The sequence below is a fragment of the Macaca thibetana genome, chromosome 9 (genome assembly GCF_024542745.1).
Source record: "Macaca thibetana thibetana isolate TM-01 chromosome 9, ASM2454274v1, whole genome shotgun sequence".
NCBI classification, from domain to species: domain Eukaryota; kingdom Metazoa; phylum Chordata; class Mammalia; order Primates; family Cercopithecidae; genus Macaca; species Macaca thibetana.
In genome coordinates, this window is record NC_065586.1 from 10,513,704 (window position 1) to 10,534,118 (window position 20,415).

A 20,415-nucleotide genomic window follows, 5' to 3' on the forward strand; every position below is an offset into this window, starting at 1 on the left:
CACCTTTTTCTCTTTCGGAGTTGAAACACAGCTCTGAAATCTGTGGGGGTGGCATGGAATTTGGGGATGTGGGTTTTCACCCTTGCTGTGAATGGAGATAGATTCTTCCTGTACTAACTCCCACTTCTCCTCAGACTCTTCTTTCTGACATTTCTTCCTCCTCCACCCAGAAAGCTATGGTGGTTCCTCAAGGATCACTCAAGAGACCAACTTCTCTCATCTGCCAACCACTACCAAAACACCAGAGTGACACATGAGCCTTCCTTGTGATAGTCACCTGTGTGCTTACCCACAGGACACCCTCTATTCAGATGGGAATCTTAAAAATAAAACTCTGTCCTCCCAACCTCAAGCCAAATATGAGTTTTCTAAGTGTGTTCATCAGGGATAGAAGGAGATCTGTCTCCAGACACTTACATTTTGGAAGGAGACAGATGACTCAACCCAAGACGCCCAATGAGTTAGAGAATTCACTCGTGTAAATTAAGCATCTTGGATTCAGCCACATTAAACTGATTGATAGTACATTAGAAATGCCATTATGAGCAATGAGAATACTATTCGCCTTGAGAATATTGAGAATATTGTTTGCTTGTTTTTATGTCTCATATACCACAACTTCTCAGACAGTAAATTCAAGTAGCACATTTCAGCGTGCTGTGGACAGAGTCCTCAAAGTTTTGTGTTTCTTGAATAACAATGACAAGCCACCCTTCCAAGTCATTTCCAGGCAAGCACAAATGTGACATGAAAAAAAAAATCAACTCTAATGACTAAGAGAACATTTTGAATAAATGACCTTTTGATATCACATAGGAATTATAATTAACTTTAAAGGACCGGCATCTGATACATAGTCCTGTAAAAAATCCTTATAGTTGATTCCAAGTTAATGGTAAGATTGGACAAATGAACACAGTAAAGTACAGCAACTTTAACAAAATCATGTTTCAAGTGCCTTGATCCCTTGGCCTCTCCTGCCGCTGCTCAAGGTTTTGCAATCTTTCTCAAGTGCTTTTTCTAATGACCCTAACATTTGACTGTAGATAAAGCAACACATTTGTCCAATTAAATATTTTCTCTTAAATATTCCCCAGTGCATCCCAAAACAAAATGGTATCTAGGATTAATACATAAATACTACTTTTCAATAAGACCTAGGCATGAACCCTTTAGTTTAATGAGTCGAGTCTAAGGACACTACCTCTTTGTGCAAAAGGGATATCATTTATCAATTCAGTGTTTTCTAGATAAAAAGGAACCCTTTGGTATCTAGGTTAAAAACCATTTGAAATAATACTTTCTCCTATATTTATACGAATTGGTGTCCAGAAAGAGTTGGGGTCCTTCCTAAGGAGATAGAACACTTAGAAAATATTTCATTTCAAATCTTATGTTTCACCAAAATATTTCAGATGAAATGCTGTGATGGCCAAAGATTGTGTTCTGGAAACTCAGGTAGGCATGAATAAAGTATGAACATGTTTATTACATGGGGACTCATTTCCTCCTCGGAAAAGGCTCTTGATAGACGAATGTCAGTCGTTTTTCTTCTAGAGGGTCTTTGTTTTTTTTTTCTTTTACCACAATTGTTCAGGGAATGGGCAGGGGGTTCTGTACAAGGGCCGTGATCCATGCTGGGCAGCCGTGTTAATCAGCATGGAAACACAGAAGCCTGACCACTGCTGCAGAAGTCTCCCATCCTGCAACGGGGCGTGGCGAAGCGACCTGGGTTTCTGAACACGTCGTGCATTAGTTAAGAGCCACCTTGTTCCGGTTACAGAGACACAATACACATGCATGTAGTTATGAAGCTACGCATATCTGTGCAAATTATTGTGTGCGTATTCAGGGAACACTATTTAGATTTGATAACTGAAACTAAAGAAGTCAGACCTACTGAACAATCTATGGGATTTCACCAACGTTTGAAAAAAAATCAAGGGCTGATTTTCTTCTTCTTTTTTTTTTTTTTTTTTTTGAGACAGAGTCTCCCTCTGTCCCCAGGCTGGATTTCGGGATCTTGGCTCACTGCAACTTGCACCTCCCAGGTTCAAGCAATTCTCTGCCTCAGTCTCCTGACTAGCTGGGATTACAGGCATGCACCACCACGCCTGGCTAATTTTTGTATTTTTAATAGAGATGGGGTTTCACCATGTTGACCAGGCTGGCTCAAACTCCTGACCTCATGATTCACCTGCCTCAGCCTCCCAAAGTGCTGGGATTACAGACGTAAGCTACCGCGCCCGACCAGGGCTGATTTTCTAATTTTTTAATAATTCAGCATTTTGTTTCTCTTTCTTCCCTCATGCCCAATTTGGGGACAGATTTTTAAGCTTCCTGGTATATTGATGAGTATTATTAATTAGCATAAATTGAAAGAATACTATAGAGAAGTCATTGAGAGCAATGACTTTGAATGAGACTTAAATTGAAATTTTGGCTCTGCTTCTTATACACTGTAACTAGAGCCTGTCACTTAATTGCCTTGAGATTCAAGTTCCTTGCCTGTAAAATGAAGATTAAAAGAACTATACTCCTCTAGATTTACTGAGAAGACTCAATGAGGGGATGCATTAAAAGGAACCAGCAAAATGCTTGGCTCAGAATAGGTACTTGGTAAATATTAACAATTTTTATACTTACTAGCAGTAGGCAAAGTCATATTAAAAAGAATTTATTCTCTTCCTGAATTCTAGTTGATAGCATAAAATGTGCCCATCAAGACTGTAAAAGTACAGGGAGTTGACAGTCAGAGAAACATTAGCTTTGAAGCTGATGAGCCTACAAAGGAGATAATGGAAAAATACACCTTAAAAGGGTGAAAAGGTTATCACTGTGCTCTTTGCTGCCAAACCACCTGTGACGTGTTTTTTATTTTTTTTCTGTTGTCTTTATTGTTTCATCTCTGCCCCCTTTCTTTCTTTCTTCTTTTTTTTTTTTTTTTTAAGAGGGAATCTTGCTCTGTCACCCAGGCTGGAGTGCAGTGGCGTGATCTCGGCTTACTGCAACCTCCTGGGTTCATGCCATTGTCCTGCCTCAGCCTTCAGAGTAGCTGGGACTATAGGTGCCAGCCACCACACCCGGCTAATTTGTTATATTTTTAGTAGAGATGGGATTTTACCATGTTAGCCAGGATGGTCTTGATCTCCTCACCTCGTGATACGCCCGACTCAGCTTTCCAAAGTGCTGGGACCGTGCCGGGCCTCTGTCCTCTTTCTTTATATGTCTTAATGCTGACCTTCTGCACAAATGCACCACTATACCCTTACCAGTTATTACCAGCTAATAGGGTGGGAGCTAATGAACACTTACAACTGTCCAATCAGGCAAGTGCAGAGTAATTCATGCATCCCAGGAGGGGATGCTCCGAAAGAGGAAGCTGGCGTATGATTGGACAGTGTGGGCTTTTGCAAAGTAAGGTTTCATGGAAAAGAGTTGTTCTCTTGTCGGGCCTTTGAGTCAATTACCAAAGTCTATTTTTAAAACTTCTCCATATGAGTCCGATCCATCTCTGAATTTGTTTTGGAGACCACAGGACTGCTTGTAACATGTGAATTGCCATTCTGCTTGTTATTCTTTTGATTGGAAGGACAAAAATGATTTTCACTTATAGTGTTTTTTAAAGATACAATTTGGATCAAAACAGAGACATGGAAGTTACCTGCGTGGTGGTGATATTTGTAGCCATGGAAACAGAAGCTCAGAGTGGCAGAGGAAGCACAAAATCTGAGTGTAAAACTTTGGGAAAAAGCTTTCATTCAGATGATGGATATAGGAAGAGAAGACAAATGTAATAATCTGAAATGTAGAGAAACCGATACATGTATTTAACATGTGAAGCAAGGAGTGGGGAGGACAAAAGTTGAGCAGAAGTTTTTCAGTTTTTAAAAACACAGATCATCCTTTTCCAAAGAATTTTATGCCAAGCTCAATACATAAACTAATGAGCAGATGAGTGGAACATACTATACGGCACACTGTGAACACTCTATTTATAGTTGCTCATTTAAATCTTGTTCAACCCTGTGAAATAGGCACTATTTACTCATCCCGTTTTACAGATGAGCAAACTGAGGCACAGAGAGGTGCCGTCATCTGCCCATGCCACATAGCCAGCAGGGATGTAACCAACATTTGCATCCAGAACGTCTGATTCCAGAGTTAGCAAGGTCTAAGGAAGACATCCTAGAGCAGGAAGAATAGGCCTTCCACAGGCGAGAGCAACAGCCAGACCAGAAGAAAGCAGAACCATAGCTTTTCCATAAAGAGATCTGTTGGCTCCAGACAGCTTGACTAATATCCTAGCTCTTAGAACTCCCCTTGTTCATTCTTCAGGACTGAATGGGGTTTTAACTTCCCTGCTAAAATCCTGAGAAAGATTATCTCAGCCCCTCCATACTGCTTCAACACGGATATCAAAAGCCTTAAGGGGAAATGGAGGGGAAATAGAAAGTCACTGAAAGTCATTGTTGCAGTGGCAGAGAGAACACGGATGGGGACAGCAGCAAGAGGAGGTTAGAGGAAGATTTTAATGGTGTTGTAAACATTGTCGTGGATCTCCAGTGAGGTTTTCAGGATTTAATCTGGAGACCTAAAGTACTTTTGATAACTTAAACCTAGAGCAGCACAAAATGTGGTTAAGAGGAAAAGAGATGCCTTCCCTATAACTTTGGGCCAGGAAAGGTCCTTCTGAAATGGGGCACATTTAAACTGCAGTTGATTTTACTTCAAAACATCCTGCCTCTAACCTTTTAAATGGCTAATTAACTGCATTATAAATTTAGGGAATGGCCCATCTGTGTTCTATTCTGTCTTAAAACAAACAAAAACAAATGTAGCACCTATATTTGCATTCCCTCAATCGCAGTTTAGCATAAGCATTTGGGGTCTTTTTTTTTTTTTTTTTAATGTTAAGTTCCAGAGTACATGTGCAGGATGTGAAGGTTTGTTACACAGTTAAACGGGTGCCATGGTGATCTGCTACACCTATCAACCCATCACCTAGGTATTAAGCCTAGCTTCCATTAGCTATTTTTCCTAATGCTCTCCCTCCCTCCCCCAACTCCACCCCTCAGCAGGCCCCAGTGTGTGTTATTCCCTTCCCTGTGTCCATGTGTTCTCGTTGTTCAGCTCCCACTTGTAAGTGAGAACATGTGGTGTTTGGTTTTTTTGTTCCAGTGTTAGTTTGCTGAGGATAATGGCTTCCAGCTTCATCCATGTCCCTGCAAACAACATGATCTCATTCTTTTGTATGGCTGCATAGTATTCCATGGTGTAAATGTACCACATTTTCTTTATCTAGTCTGTCATTGATGGGCATTTGGGTTGATTCCATGTCTTTGCTATTTGAATAGTGCTGAAGTGAACATATGTGTGCTTGTATCATTTTAATAGCATTTGGGTTCTTTCTTCCTATGAGTGACAGTTGCACCTACTGAGATAGGCTATGTACCTGGGCCTTCCTTGAATGTCTCAGACCCTTGCTGACCTTGTGCAATTTTGCAAAGTCTTTGAACCCTGGTTTCAAGTCTGGGATCCTGAAATACTGGGGTTCACTCTTACTCATGTGTAGTCTCCCAAAACCATCAAATTTGTGCAAACAGTAGGGACTAGATCACTTTTAAATAGAATAGAACTGAATTGCCTGGAGTAGTAGCATGTTCTAGATAAGCTAATGAAAGCAGATTCTGTGATGTGACAATCCTTTATATTTAGGCAAAATCATTTTCATTTCACAGATACTCACTGAGTGTCAACTGTGTACCAAACTCAGACGTGGTAATCAGCTTTTTTAAGATTAATAAATTTATTAAACTTTTGGCAGTGAGTCTCCCACTCCAAAGCTAGAGGGAGATATTTTTATCGTATTACCTATTTTTTATCTACTTTTTAAGTGATCGAGACTTGATGAGCATACATGCATTTGTAAAAAGCGAGCGGGTTTTTAGAAATGCATGTACGCTTACCAAGTGCCACAGATCTTGAGAGCAACAGGAGCCGGTCTTCTGTTTTCAACAACTTGTCACGGATGAGCCACAAAATGAGTAAATCATGGGTGTCTAATTCACAGATCCCTTTGTCTGTCTTTTCCTAACTGGCATTCGTTGGGGTATTTGGAGTTGTCTCTAAAACACGTGACTGTGCGTAGCAAGGCCCAAGGAAAGCACAAAGAGGGAAACTACATTATGTTTAGAAATATTTTGGATTTCATTTATATCTTTACCAAGTAGTCATAAAACTGTTCTTGGACCAGTATTTTCAGCAAATCACCCTGCAACCGTAAATCTTCAATTTCATTTTCTATTATTTCTAAGGAAAAGAAGAGTCAGATAAACGTGTGCATATTGAAACACCTGGTAGAGCTTTAATAGTATACTGCTCTATCGGATCGAGAATTGGAAATTCATTCGTGTAGGGAGACTTAAATCTGTTTTAAAGCAATGCTAAGTGCACCAAGAAGGCCCAAAATTGCTCCATGCAGCTTCAAAATGAGAAAAATAGCCAAAAGGACAATGAACTGGAGGTAGAATTATTTTCCATATATTTTGCATTTCTAGGCAATGCATTCCTCATTCAAACCACAAAATGAATGAACAGCTGAGGAAGCAGCCTGAGATGAAGGCTCAAATTGCTTTTACCTTGAGGCCACTGTCTTCTGCCTCTTGGGAAGCATTTCAATCTAAACTCTCTTCTTGTTTTAGGACAGTGGAGAGAAAAGGGGGCTAATGATCACAAAAGTAGACTTTATCACTAATCTTATCACCAGAACTGCACCACTAACTTAAACAAGAATTTGGAATATTTTACATGAAAAAACTCATTCTCTCTCTGAATAAAATAAGGATAAATGCATTTTCTCTATTAGTCAGCTATTGAACCTGTAGGTCTCTAGTGTTATTACGGTAAGTAGTGAGATCTCTAAACAGAGACAGAGTAGGGAAGCAAAGTCTAGGATATTTACACGCACACACCCCCAGTACTTGAAAAGTAAACTTTAACTTATAAAATTCATACTATTCATAATATAAATGATAAAGGTTGGAATTCTTCAGAGATATAACTAAAACGCTGGTTAGAAGATTTACAAATAATAGCCAGGCATGGTGGCTCATGCCTGTAATCCCAGCACTTTGGGAGGCCAAGGTTGGAGGATCACTTGAGGTCAGGAGTTCAAGACCAGCCTAGCCAACACTGACAAAACCCATTCTCTACTAATAATGCAAAAAATTGCCAGATGTAGTGATGGATGCCTGTCGTCCCAGCTACTAGGGAGGCTGAGGCACAAGAATCGCTTGAACCTGGAAGGTGGAAGTTGCAGTGAGACAAGATGGCACTACTGTGCTCCAACCTGGGCGACAGAGTGAAACTGTGTCTCAAAAACAAAAAAAGATTTACAAATAATAACTCATTCTCATAAGGGAACACAAATTAGCTTAAGGTATGATAGATTTTGCATTGTTGCTGTGGTTCACTGGGAATGAATCACAGGTTCTAGTCAAAAAGAAGTTTGGTATTTACAAAGTATTGACCAAAAGGATAAAACCTGTTGAAGTCATTAGGTTCCATGGTTTGTCTCCTGGATATGGAATAAAATGAATCTCTAAGATTCCTCATGGTAGTAGAAGTAATAATTCTCAGAATCATTGTATAGGCTATGGTGAATAAGCCAAGAAACAAATATGAGTTTGTTGAAATATGTTGTTCAACATGAGTACTTAGGAAAACAAATGTATTGAATTTACTCAGCTGTTTTTCCTACCAGGAGCTATTCCCATAGATTTTGCTAGAATTACCTACCTGTTCTAGCCAGCATCTAATCAGTGAGCAGCCCAGAGTCTCAATCAGATAATGGGAAAAAATAGTCAAATAAGCATGTCTTACTTCTTCATTATTAATACAAACATTTTGTCCAATAATTCTTCATGTGAATAACTTTACCCTTATATAAAAATTGAAATATTTTTGATGTCTATCCTTTGAATAAGTACATTCCATATCACTATTTTATTTCTATCTTCTTAAAAAATAGTTTCAAATAAAAATGCATAGCTCTGACCAAACAATCCCATTACTGGGTATATACTCGAAGGAATGTGAATCATTCTATTATAAAGATAGATGCACGTGTATGTTCATTGTAGCCCCATTCACAATAGCAAAGACATGGAATCAACCCAAATGCCCATCAGCAATTGACTGGATAAAGAAAATGTGGTACATGTACACCATGGAATACTATGCAGCCATAAAAAGGAACTAGATCATGTCCTTTGCAAGGATATGGATGAAGCTGGAAGGCATTATCCTCATCAAACTAATGCAGGAAAAGAAAACCGAACACTGCATGTTCTCACTTATAAGTGGGACCTGAACAATGAGAACACGTGGACACAGGGAAGGGAACAACACACGCTGGGGCTTGTCGGGGAGTGGGGTTGGGGGAGGAAGAGCATTAGGGAAAAGAGCTAATGGATGCTGGGCTTAATACCTAGGTGATGGGTTGATCTGTGCAGCAAAGCACTATGGCACACGTTTACATATGTAACAAACCTGCACATCCTGCACGTGTACCCTGAAACTTAAAAATAGGAAATGATAAAAGAAAAAAAATACATAACTCCTACTATCGAATAAGGCTGTAGATTTTCCATACACTCAAGAAAACCTCTGTTGTTACAGCTGAATCACCACAAATACGATTACTCTTTTGGTTGACTTATTGGGCAAATCAGAGTGCATGGTTGAACCTGTGGTTTACCGCATAGTCAAACATGAAATCAGCTTAGAGCGTTGACTGGGCCTCGCCCTGGCCAGTTTGATCACATTGTATATGCATGCTTAAGCTGAGAGGAGTCCAGGAAATGAAGATCATGTGTGTTTGCACAAATATTCTGCAAAACCCTAGGCAAGAACAGAGAGTCACATCCGTCCTGTGAGAAACAGTGAAGTCATATATGCCCAGTGGCAGGCATGCTTTTGGGAGGCTTCGTTTAATCAGTCAAAAAAACTTAATTCGGAAAGCAAATACAATGAATTACTTGGAACTGTGATAGGGCCTAGGAAATTGCTAGTCTGTAATCACGAGCCAAAAAGCATTTGCATCATGTGCCTGTAATGCATGATCTATGCTGAATGTTCTGCCAACATTTTCAGGGCGGTAAGTCATTTTACAACCCTGAATGTGACTCAGAACGTCGGAAAGCACTGGTGTTTTGTTTTGTTCTGTGTTCCTCCCCGTTCCTTTCAGTCCCAACCCTTCTGTCTCCATTAATCCAAGTAAATATGGCCTTGGTTTTCAGGGGTAAACAAAGGGGCTAGAAGGATTCAGTGACTGCCTCCTGTAAGTCCTACTGCAAGTTAGAAACACATTTAATGCAATATCTGCAGCACGAAGATATCTGTGTTTTACTCAGAAAAACGTGATTGAGGAGACTTGGCCAATTTCACTCCTCCAGGAGTCCTTAGAAGGATTTAGGCTGTAATGGAAAATTCACTGGACAGAGAATAAAGGACCTAAATCTTAATCGTAGTCCTGAAACTAAAGACAATTACATAAATTCCTTGAGAATTAACTTAAATTTAATTAATTAAAGTGGTGGGGCTGACTCATGGTTAGTCGAGGCTGAGCTTTAAATTGAATATGGCTTAGTAGTGATAAACTGAGGAGAGGCAGGCACCACTGCCACTCTTGAGGCCCTTAGCACATATTTTCACCAGTTACCAGTAGCTGTTATGGTCACAAAACTAGAAAATTAACTAGCATTGTGTGGGATTCAAATCAACAAACTTGGATCCTTGGAACTTGTTCTAACCAACTGAGAGTTTTGCGAAACTAATTATGTTGGTCCCTTGATGAGTTGTACCGTAAAGTTCTCTGGAGTCACTAGAGTAAAATTAGAATATTAAAATAATAATTGACTGTATGAAATTGGATGGGCCAACTACAGAAAAAGCAATTTCTTAAAAGGTCTGGGAAAGTCTGCTGTCTCATTTATCTTGAAAAGTGTGGTTTTTCTGGAAAGATGGAACGACTCAAAGATGGCAGATTAGGACTTAGACTAGGTATGTTAAGAACAAACTGTGTACCCTGTGTACCCTGGGGTAAGGTTACCCTCACCTTGTTCTGAAGTTCTTTCTAGAACTTTACAATTCCATGGCTATGATAATTAAAGGGAAAAATCAAAGAAAACTGTTACTGAGACATTTAAACATCATTGTGGTATTATATGCTCTCCATAAATATTCCAAAGCTATTTAATGCTAAAAGCTGATCCTTGACCAAGAACAAGTTTGTTTCCTTACTCAGTTTATAACCTCAGTAATACTCCTAACACTGAAATATTCAACGAAGATTCCACATCAACCCCTTGAAATGAATAATGCGAGTGCTCTTTGGTGCACCTCATCATGTGGTTTTCGTTCAGGAATTTCATTTTTCACAGTGTTACATTTTATTTATGTAAAGAAAATGTTTAAAAAAATAGGAAACAGCAACTAAATGAGCTACCTGACAGCCTAACAAAACGCCTGCCATCGGAATTGTGACTCCCATTTGTTACTTGTAGGTTCAAACTACAAGTAGTTGAAATTACAGGTTTATTCTTTGATAGATTTCAAAGCCAAGTGTGTATAGAAACCCATTCTAAAAAAGCAGCAGGTATTTTTCATTCATCCTGATTTCCCCCAAAACACAATGGTATCAAAAGAAAAATACTGTAAGAAAGGGATGGGAGGGGATAAGTCACTTTTCCTCTGTGAATTTTGGAACAAGGCCATTAGATAAATATTCTTCTTCAAATGCAAGACTTCAGGAGAGAAATATAAAATGTAAAATCCTTCAAAACTAGTGAGTGAATCGTTTTCAATTAGATTCAGTGTTTGCCCAAGATCACTAAAAATGAGAATCCAGGTATTAAAGCAATACACGACTGTGTTTTGGGGGGATGTCTCCAAACAAAACTTGTAAATATGAGGCCAGGCATTGTAGCTCAGGCCTGTAATCCCAGCACTTTGGGAGACAGAGGCAGGACAATCACTTGAACCCGGGAGGTGGCAGGTGGATCACCTGAGGTTAGGAATTTGAGACCAGCCTGACCAGCATAGTAAAACCCTCTCTTCTAAAACTACAAAAATTAGCCTGGTGTAATGGTGGGCACCTGTAATCCCAGCTACTTGGGAGGCTGAGGCAGGAGAATCACTTGAACCCAGGAGGTGGAGGTTGCAGTGAGCTGAGATCATGCTATTGCACTCCAGCCTGGGCAAATAAGAGCAAAACTGTCAAAAAAAAAACCAGAAAGAAAGAACGAACAAGAAAAAAAAAAAACCTTCTAAATATTAATTGAGTGAGGCCAATCACGTGTTGCAACCTTGGTTATATCATCCTGGAAAGCAATGGAATTACCCAGAAGATACTTGGTTTGGGGTTTCCAGCTTCAAGGGGCTGCTCGATTGAGAAGAGAGAAAGCATTTTTGAACATCAGAAGTGTTTACCTGAAGACAACCGGATTAATACTGGCCTGAGGACCCAAAATCATTGATCCTTAGTGACTGTCCATTCCTTTAGGCGAAATAACATCCTGGACTGAGCGCATCCCACAGGATCCTTAATTAGCCCAAAGACAAGATCGGACGCCGCGGATGTCTCTGTGGTTTCCTCTTAGAACCTGTGGGCTTGGACAGCTCCGGGAGCCAGACTGTTTTATCGTCTTTAATGGCTGTTCTTTAAGGAAAGATTTAAAACTCGATCCAGGTTGAATTAGAGGCAAGGGACAAAGATATGGATGAAATGAAAGCAAATGAGGCCAGAGCTCACAGACAGCATTCCACTTGTGTCCTATAATCAATACATTCCCAGCTCTCCCAGGTTCTCCCCAGCCCAGACACTGAGAACAAACAGATATGTTATTCAAGGAGTCTGAGGAAAGCTTCTACTCCGCCACTTATCTTTCTGTATTGTCTGGAATTCCTCTGTAAAGAGTAGTGATTCTTAATTAGAACTAGATATCTTAACTAGAACTACCTAGAACGAGAAGTACTTGTAAAAATATGGCACAGGGACCCCATGAATCTGTAGGCGTACTATTGGAAATTATAAATGCCCCAGAAATGGGGGCATGTGACTGTGATTTGTGGCCAGCGTTGAGAACACTGGCCTCCGTGGGCCAGAATGAAAAGCAGCTTCCATGCAAACGTAATCTTCTCTGGGAGAACCATTGCTCTTTCCTGCCTTGATTGTCATGTCAATGACATTATTTTATCATTTTAGTGTAAGCAGTCTTAGTGTTCATCTAGTATACTGTGTCATGCCTATATTCCAGGTGAGAGAACTAAGTTCAGAGAGAAAAATTATATGTTAGCCAAGGCCACATGGGTTTGCTGGCCAAGTCTAAAGCTAGAATGCTGTTATTTTATTTCTGACTCAATAAACATTCTGCTTTGTCGCCACAAGCACTGCCATCATCAATTTGCTTATTTGGCATCTGATAGCATGTACATTATGAAATAGCCTCCCACCCAATACGTCGTAGTGAGGCCGGAATAAGAAAATGGTGTGCAAAGTACCGAGAGTTATGCTTGCAACATAGAAAATAGTTAATAAATGTTTCTTTCATCAAGATTTCCCTAATGCCACCATGCACGCACAACACACATCTCCTTAGGAGCTGCACAGCAAAAGGTTTTGAACAGCTTATGAGAATGTCATGGATGGAAGCAAATGTGAAGGATAAGAGGGAGGGGAGGTGCTGAGAATAAGAAGTGCAGGGGTGGAAAAGTCAAGGCAAACTTTGCTGAGGCCAACTCTATTCCTCCTAATAGAATCAATAGATTCTTCTTACAAAGGAACAGATAATTGGCTTCCTAAGTCTCTTTAAGGAGCAGATGGGATGTAGGAGTTGAGAACTCTATTTGGGGATTGCTGTAATCACATTAGATGCTATGGTTTTAGCCAACTCACCCAACTGGCTTGTGACTCAGTTCTCTCCATCTGCTAATGTGCTAAAATAATGGGCTGCGCCATCGTCTGCATCTACTTGCCTCACAGATATGCTTGGAAGAGCAATATACAAACCCTCAAAGATATTTTGTGTTGATTCAGAACTGCTCAAGGTACAAGAAATCCACTAATCACTGTGGTTAAGGAGAAATTAATTTTAACTTTTGTATTCAATTGAATTTCTGAGGCCCATTCTAAATGTAAACATTATTTTCAAAAGGAAAATTGATCTGGAACCTATTTATGTGGATCAATATATTTTGCTGTGCATCGTATCAATTAAGATAACTAGTTCAGGCTGAAATACCCTTTGATATTTTGATCAAACTTAACAGACAGCAACACATTGAGCCTTGCTTTTCTTCAGTCAGTTAAGTAAGATCTATCAAAATGAATATGCTACCAGCTTGATGGAATGTGCCCCAACCTCCAGCATTACTAATTAGAGCTGTATCCTTAAGATATTCATGGTTTGAAGAATTAAAATCCTCTTCCTACACAAGCAGAGAGCCATCTTCACATGCTCTCTCCCTCACTACTTCCTTAAAATGATGCCAACTCAAAAAATAAAATTTTTCATTCTGAATTTTAGAACATGTGTGAATATCATTTTATTCCATGAGTTACTTTAGAAAGTTTATGTAAGTTATAATTTGAGGCTGGTATTTTTTTTAGAAGTGACATGTTTGACGGTTCATTTAAAATGATTATTGCTCCAAGTTGTTTTTGCTAATGTGAGAGAACTTTAAAATCTTACATTTATCTTTAGACAGAGTTAGAAACTCTTGGAGATTGGAAGTCAGAAGTTTAAAGAAAGCAGATTTTCTTTAATTCAACTGCAGTTAACTCACAGGAAACTGTCCTTCCATGCTAATAAATGCTTTTGTCTCTATGATGCCCAGAAAGTCAACAGTGGGTTCAGCACAGTCAATAAAAATAGTCAAACTTGTTATTGACTAGGTATAAAGCAAACAACTTAATTGGCTCATTGTCTCACTTTTAGACCAGTAATAGTGGTTAGGGGGAGAAAATGACAGAATTCTGAGTTGAGAAAAGACAGATAAATCTGATGACAGTCAAAAGGCATACTTTGCAAATCATTATTGTCCAAATAAAGACAGTTGGAAGTAAAATGACCCCATGCGGCCTGAGGACTGCATGACTTTCTGTCTTTTAGGATTGGAAAATGGGGATGAGGGTGACGAGCTTGGAGCAGGTGTTCTGTATGGTTTACTATGACCCAACTATGATGTGAGTTGGAAGGGACAGATTGGAGAGCAACCCTGTAGTGGGCCAAGTCACGTATATTCCTCTGTATCTCCTGAGTTACTGTGTGGGTGGGAAAGAACTGCTGACCTCATGCAGATGTGGCCGGAACCAAGCCGGCAACTCACTGTATAGAGTGACTTGGAGAGGAGATCTGCAGCAGGTAAGCTCCTCTCAGGGCCACCATGTCACAGGTCATAAAGAGCCATTGAGACCCAACACAGCAAGCACTGGACTTACCCTAACTTTCTTCCCTATCTTACTTTACGAAAATTTTGTATACCTCTTCATCATTCTATTTGACTTTTTCATTTTCAAGCTGCAAACCTGCCACCTCAGATAAATTTACCTTGGCAAAGCACTTGAAAAGGTGGCCTCCTTTTTGCATTAGTTATGCCTTTTAGAACCCATAGGCCACCAACATGTTGAAATGACTACACAGTCGTAATATGCCATATTTGTAACAAAACATAACTGAGATCACTTCAAATTACTGCTAACAACCCTACAAATCCAATGTGATTGAAAATGCCCTTCCCTGAAAAGTCAATGTCATCTCTGTCCTAGTCTAATTTGATGCCCTGGTTTAGCTAGAGATTAATGAGTGAGGCAGAGACATATGAGGCCTGTTAATTACATAAATACACTCAAATACGCACACACACCTCTCTCTATATGGATAGACAGACAGATAGATACAGGTATCGATATTGATGTATAAAATCTCATTTTATCTTTTTATTTTATAACGTGCTCAGGTAAGCTATTTGTCAAAAAGCAAAAGAGGCAAGAACTTAGCAGGGTCCATTATTACTAGGGAGAGGGAGGAGGCAGTGATTCATATCGATCCATACCATTGTCTAAACATTTAACAAGACTCCAAGGAGATCCACGATTTCAGCCTAATATGTAGTTAAATTTAGGAGAAAGAGGATCACCCTCTCTACTGGTTATGGTATTATGTGGCTCACACAATCACTTGGCAAAAGGAACATTTCCCTTCAAGTCTACTTATTGAAATATTTGGTAGACCCACCCATAGAAGTAAGACAGTGGCTTTTATCCAAACAATGGTCAGTCGTATTTCCACTGGGTGGGGGAACTATGAAAAAATCTCATTGAGGAAAAAAAGAAAAGCCAGTTTGCTTTATGGGAAAACCAAATCCAATCATACGTTCCATCTTTTGCTTTTGGTCAATTTCCCCAGGCAACGATGAAATTGTAAGCTTCACTATAGATTGTGTGGAAAGCAAGAAGCCTGAAGTATAAAAGTGGAAAAAATCACACACACAAATAAATCTTAGATCTGTTACTCATTAACTGTGAGCTTAAGCATCCCTTCACCAAATAACTGTTAAGAATTCTGTGTGTCAAGAATTCTGCTAGATACAGAAACATACAGGCCAGAGAAAATGAACCATTCTGATTAGCAGAGACACATTCTGGATGGAGGGAATAATATGTGCAAAGATATAGATGTTCTTTAGCAGAAGATGTTACAGGGAGGTAGAAGGAGGTTGAGTCATGACAGTATGCCTCTCAATTCCTCCAGGCCTCCATCACATCTTCAAAGTAATGGGTTTGTACTGGATACTCTTCTTTCTGCTAATCCTGTGATGCCCTTTGCTGTATTCCTTTGGGAGCTCCTGTGCTCCCATTTGGAGCCACCACATCTGACCAATTTGCATGTCCCTTCAGAGCCAGATTCTTGAATATTAGACCCACCTAATTTAGCTAAGATGACTGGTCCCTTCATCCTGATGAGAAGCCGAGTTTTCTCCAAATTAAAGCATTCCACATGGTAAGAAAGATCTTACTTGGTGTCTGAATTGTAAGAATAGAGTCTTAGCTGGACATTTCAACCCATGGTTAGATGAGTGCAATTGTTTTATTCATCCAGTTAGCATGAAGTGCCAGATTTTAAAAAGAGAAAATAAAGCTAGCATTAGAAGAAGTCAAGCAGTCTGAAGAAATGCTCAGCAGACACCGATTCAAGGTGTGAGCATTGGAAATCAAACTTTAATGGCTTCGAAATTCTTAGCTCAGTAACTTTTAAAAGTGGAGGGTTTTTTTTTTTTTCCAGTATTTTCTTTCCCACACATCATGAAATAAATGTCAAGTGGAATTACAAAGTGAGTTTTTTCTCTTCGTCCTCAAAGTAAGGGTAAGCCATGTGGGGGAACGGAATATTACTGTTGCTTGACAACATTATGCCCAGAAAATACCAAAAAGCAGAGAGAGTTTAAAATGGGTATTTACATATAATATCCATGCATGTTTACATTTAATATCATATTGGATTTAATTTTATTACTTTCCGGAAGGCAATTGGGAGAAAAATAAACACAGTGGAATGTTATCTCATTGGCATGCAGAATCAATGTGATGATCGTATGGCTGATATAAACTCATAAGAGAATGCTTCTGACATTTTATCGGGGCTTCTTAATTTAGTATTTACAATGTCTGTGTGAAATGATATAGTAGTTTTATTGTTTAATTATGGAGATGGCAGAATGTAACCGATTCCTGACTTTCCCCCCTTCGTTACAATTAACTTCCTCTCAAATTGTTGAATGCAAATATGTATCATCAGTTGGTCCTCTGTTAGGGTTGCCATGGCTTGTATTTGAAATAACTTCTAATCCTCCCTGAAAAAATGCTTTAAAAGAAAAAGCTTTTTGTCTCCAATATGTGGACTTTTTTTATGAGCAATAATGTAACACAGGGGTATGATTATGGTGAGATAATCACGGTGCAAAATAGAAACGGTACTTTGGAGTACCATAACCTCCCCAAAATTATTATTCATCTTACTGATGTCCCTTGGATTTATTGCTCCTTCCTGGAAGGTGATAAGCATTTTGGAAACAACGGTTGGGTTTCTTTTTATTGCCCTCAATGTCTATAATTTTTAAATGGCGTTCTTTGGACTAGCAAGTGTAGAATAAAGAAGACGAGGAGTCAGAATGAGGAAATAAACAAATGCTTTGGCCCTCTCCCCAGCTAGTGGAGAATTCATGAGAGTGGGCAATAACCCAAGTAATGTTTGTGCAAAGGAGACTGGGCTTGTGTTTCTCGAATAATTTGGATTCCAGGATCTAGATTAGGCAATCTCGAAGGTTGATTAGGTTGACCAGATGTCTCCTTCCTCCCCCATTTTCCCTTTGGTAATTTTAGCCATTTTTATTACACTCTTACAGTGAACACCATTAGATGTCTGCTAGCATTCCCGCTCTACCAGAGTGGTGGAAGACTGTCTCCCTCTCACCACTTTCACCTCATTTTCCTCCACACAAGCAATTCTCCCAATCCCTGTAAGGCCGCCTCTCACCCAGCAGCCACATCCAGAAGGCAGTTCTCTAAAGCAGTTGTTTTTCTGACTTTAAAGGTAGATTTATCTTATGGCAAATGGCTCCATTTAAACAAAACAAAACTAAACAAAAGTTATAAAATTCCACTGTCTTCAGACCTGATAGTGAGTGATTCACATTGCCTACCACTCCGCAGAGGCTGCCACCAGGAACTCGGCAAGAGAGAATTGATGGAGTCTCTTATTCACAAATAAAAATGAACAAGGTGCTAGGCCTGTTGACAGGGAGAGAGATGGGCCCAGCCTTATCTTCATGTCACTGCCCTTGCCGGTTGTTATCACGCGATTAAGATAAAGCAGGTTATCCAGGTTTACAAGCCACTGATTGGAGGTTGGATAGTGAATTCAGGACTTTTTTTCTCTGCAAGTACTGTCCAGAGCCCAGGCAAAGGTGAGTTGATAAATGAAAAATCTGTTCTTCAGGAAACAGACATAGGAAGGAGCAAAGCAGTTAGGTACCAAGACACAGCTTGTCTACACATAACTCTTTTACAATGGTGGGAAGCAATCAAGTCACGGGAATTGACCAAGAGGCAAACTCTGAAGAGCATGATGGTGTCCTTGGGCTTAGTTTAGTAAAGGTACAGTTTGGTCGGCCTGGCTCCCATCTCCCAGTTCCCAGGAGCTGTCTTCCCATCAACCAAGGAGGCCTACTAAATTCTAGTCCCTGATACATAACGGAGCAACCTACTCACTGGTCTCTAATTTATAAAGCCATGAAGTAAGGCACAAATACTTAATCAAACTAGCGGGGAGATAAGATACGTATGAAAGTCCAGTTCATCTTCATTATTTGTGTCTTCCATATTTGCCAATTCACCTACTGTTTAAAATTTGTCACTGCAAAATCAATACTTGCAACCCATTTGCTATCATTTATGGACATGCACAAAGCAGCAAAAAATTTGGGTCGTCAGATGGACGTATCCCCGCTGAGGTCCAGGTGGCCACACTCTGCCTTCCTGTTCCAGCTGTCAGGCTGTGAGCAAGTATCCTCTTCGCAGATTATTTACTGCCATGTTTTCCACATTTCTGCACTTTATGTTAGTGAGGTTGCTATTTAAAATGGTCCCTAAGTGTCATGTTGATATGGTTTGAATTTGTGTTCCTACCCAAATATCATGTCGAATTGTAATCCCCAATGTTGGAGGAGGGACCTGGTGGCAGGTGATTGGATCATGGGATTGGATTTCCCGTTTGCTGTTCTCATGACAGTGAATCAGTTCTCACAAGATCTGGTTGTTTAAAAGTATGACACCTCCCCACTCTCTCTCTTCCTCCTGCTCCCACCACGTAAGATGTGCTTGCTTCCCCTTCACCTTCCACCTTCCATGATTGTAAGTTTCCTGAGGCCTCCCCAGAAGCCTGTACAGCCAGGCAGAAGCATGAGCCCAATTAAACCTCTTTTCTTTAAAAATTACCCAGTCCCAAGTATGTATTTATAGCAGTGCAAGAATGAACTAATATAACTGGTGAAGGAAGTCTAATGTTCCTAAGAACAAGAAAGCTATGGTATGCATTATCAAGAAAATCTGTGTATTACATAAACCTCTTGCAAGCATGTGTTAGGATGCTGTTGGCTGGAGTTCAGTGTTAATAAATCAACATTACATGTTTAATGAAGTGTATTTAAACAGAAACATAAGATAAGGTGATTGGCGTATAAGATGATTGATGTATTGGCTGGTTGATGTGTGACCAGAGGCTCACAGGAACCTAAGTTTGTATCTTGCCTAGGAGAAGTGGTTCAATGTTCCCTAGTTCAGTGTTTGTAGTGACTTTTACAGATTACAGCTACCACAAGTAACAATAATTGACTGTATTTTGGAAAATGAAAGCACCAGTATTCTCCAAGGTTTTGTTTGGGGGGTGTGTGTGTGTGTGTGTGTTTGTGTTTCATTATCTAAAAGTTTTACGAAGAAAATTCAGAACCTGTTGGTTGGAGAAAGTGGCCTCCTGTTATAGAAAGAATTCTCTCAATTTTCCTGGGCATTGCTTTGCGTAGAGAATCAAGGGGTTATATGAAGACAGGTTTCAGGTTCTGTATAAAATGCTTAACAAATAACCGCTGGATGTATAAATGGGATCTATAGAAATTGTAACACAAGAAATACTGCCGTGTGGGTCTTGGCATTATGCACTCAAGACACTTTCATTTAGGCAGAGATGGGCTGTTACCTACTCACTGCCTCAAGAGATTGAGGGCAAAACAGTGCCTCCTCCTTGCCCAAATTAGTGCGCGCACACGTGTGTGTGTGTGTGTGTGTGTGAGAGAGAGAGAGAGAGAGAGTGAGAGAGAGAGAAGATCTTACTCTGTCACTCAGGCTGGAGTGCAGTGGCATAATAATCATAGCTCACTGCAACCTCAAACTCCTGGGCTCAAGCGATCCTCCCACCTAAGCCTCCCATGTAACTAGGACCACAGGCATGCACCATTACGCCCAGCTAAATCTTTTATTTTTTGTAGAGATGGAGTCTCACTATGTTGCCCAGGCTGGTCTCAAACTCCTAGGCTCAAGCAATTCTCCCACCTCAGTCTCCCAAAGTGCTGGGTTTACAGGCATGAGCGACTGAACCCGATCCCCAAATTCTCTTTCTAAACTGAAAAAATTCCTGGATTGGCTAATATCCATTTTACATACAGCAAATAGTTTCTCAGATCCCTGCCAGATACATCTTAAAGAATGAGAGTTGTAACAGAACGAAATGACAACTTTGGGAATATGAGTTCGCAAAATAGGGACAAGGGAAAGTCAGGCTTGTGTGGAATACCAAAATA

General features: G+C 39.9%; 1 protein-coding gene across 1 annotated transcript in view; it reads left to right on the top strand.

The window, feature by feature from the left end:
- The window catches only part of CELF2 (CUGBP Elav-like family member 2), an 866,203-nt gene that overhangs the window by 134,033 nt on the left and 711,755 nt on the right, over nt 1-20,415 (top strand). The window lies entirely within an intron of this gene.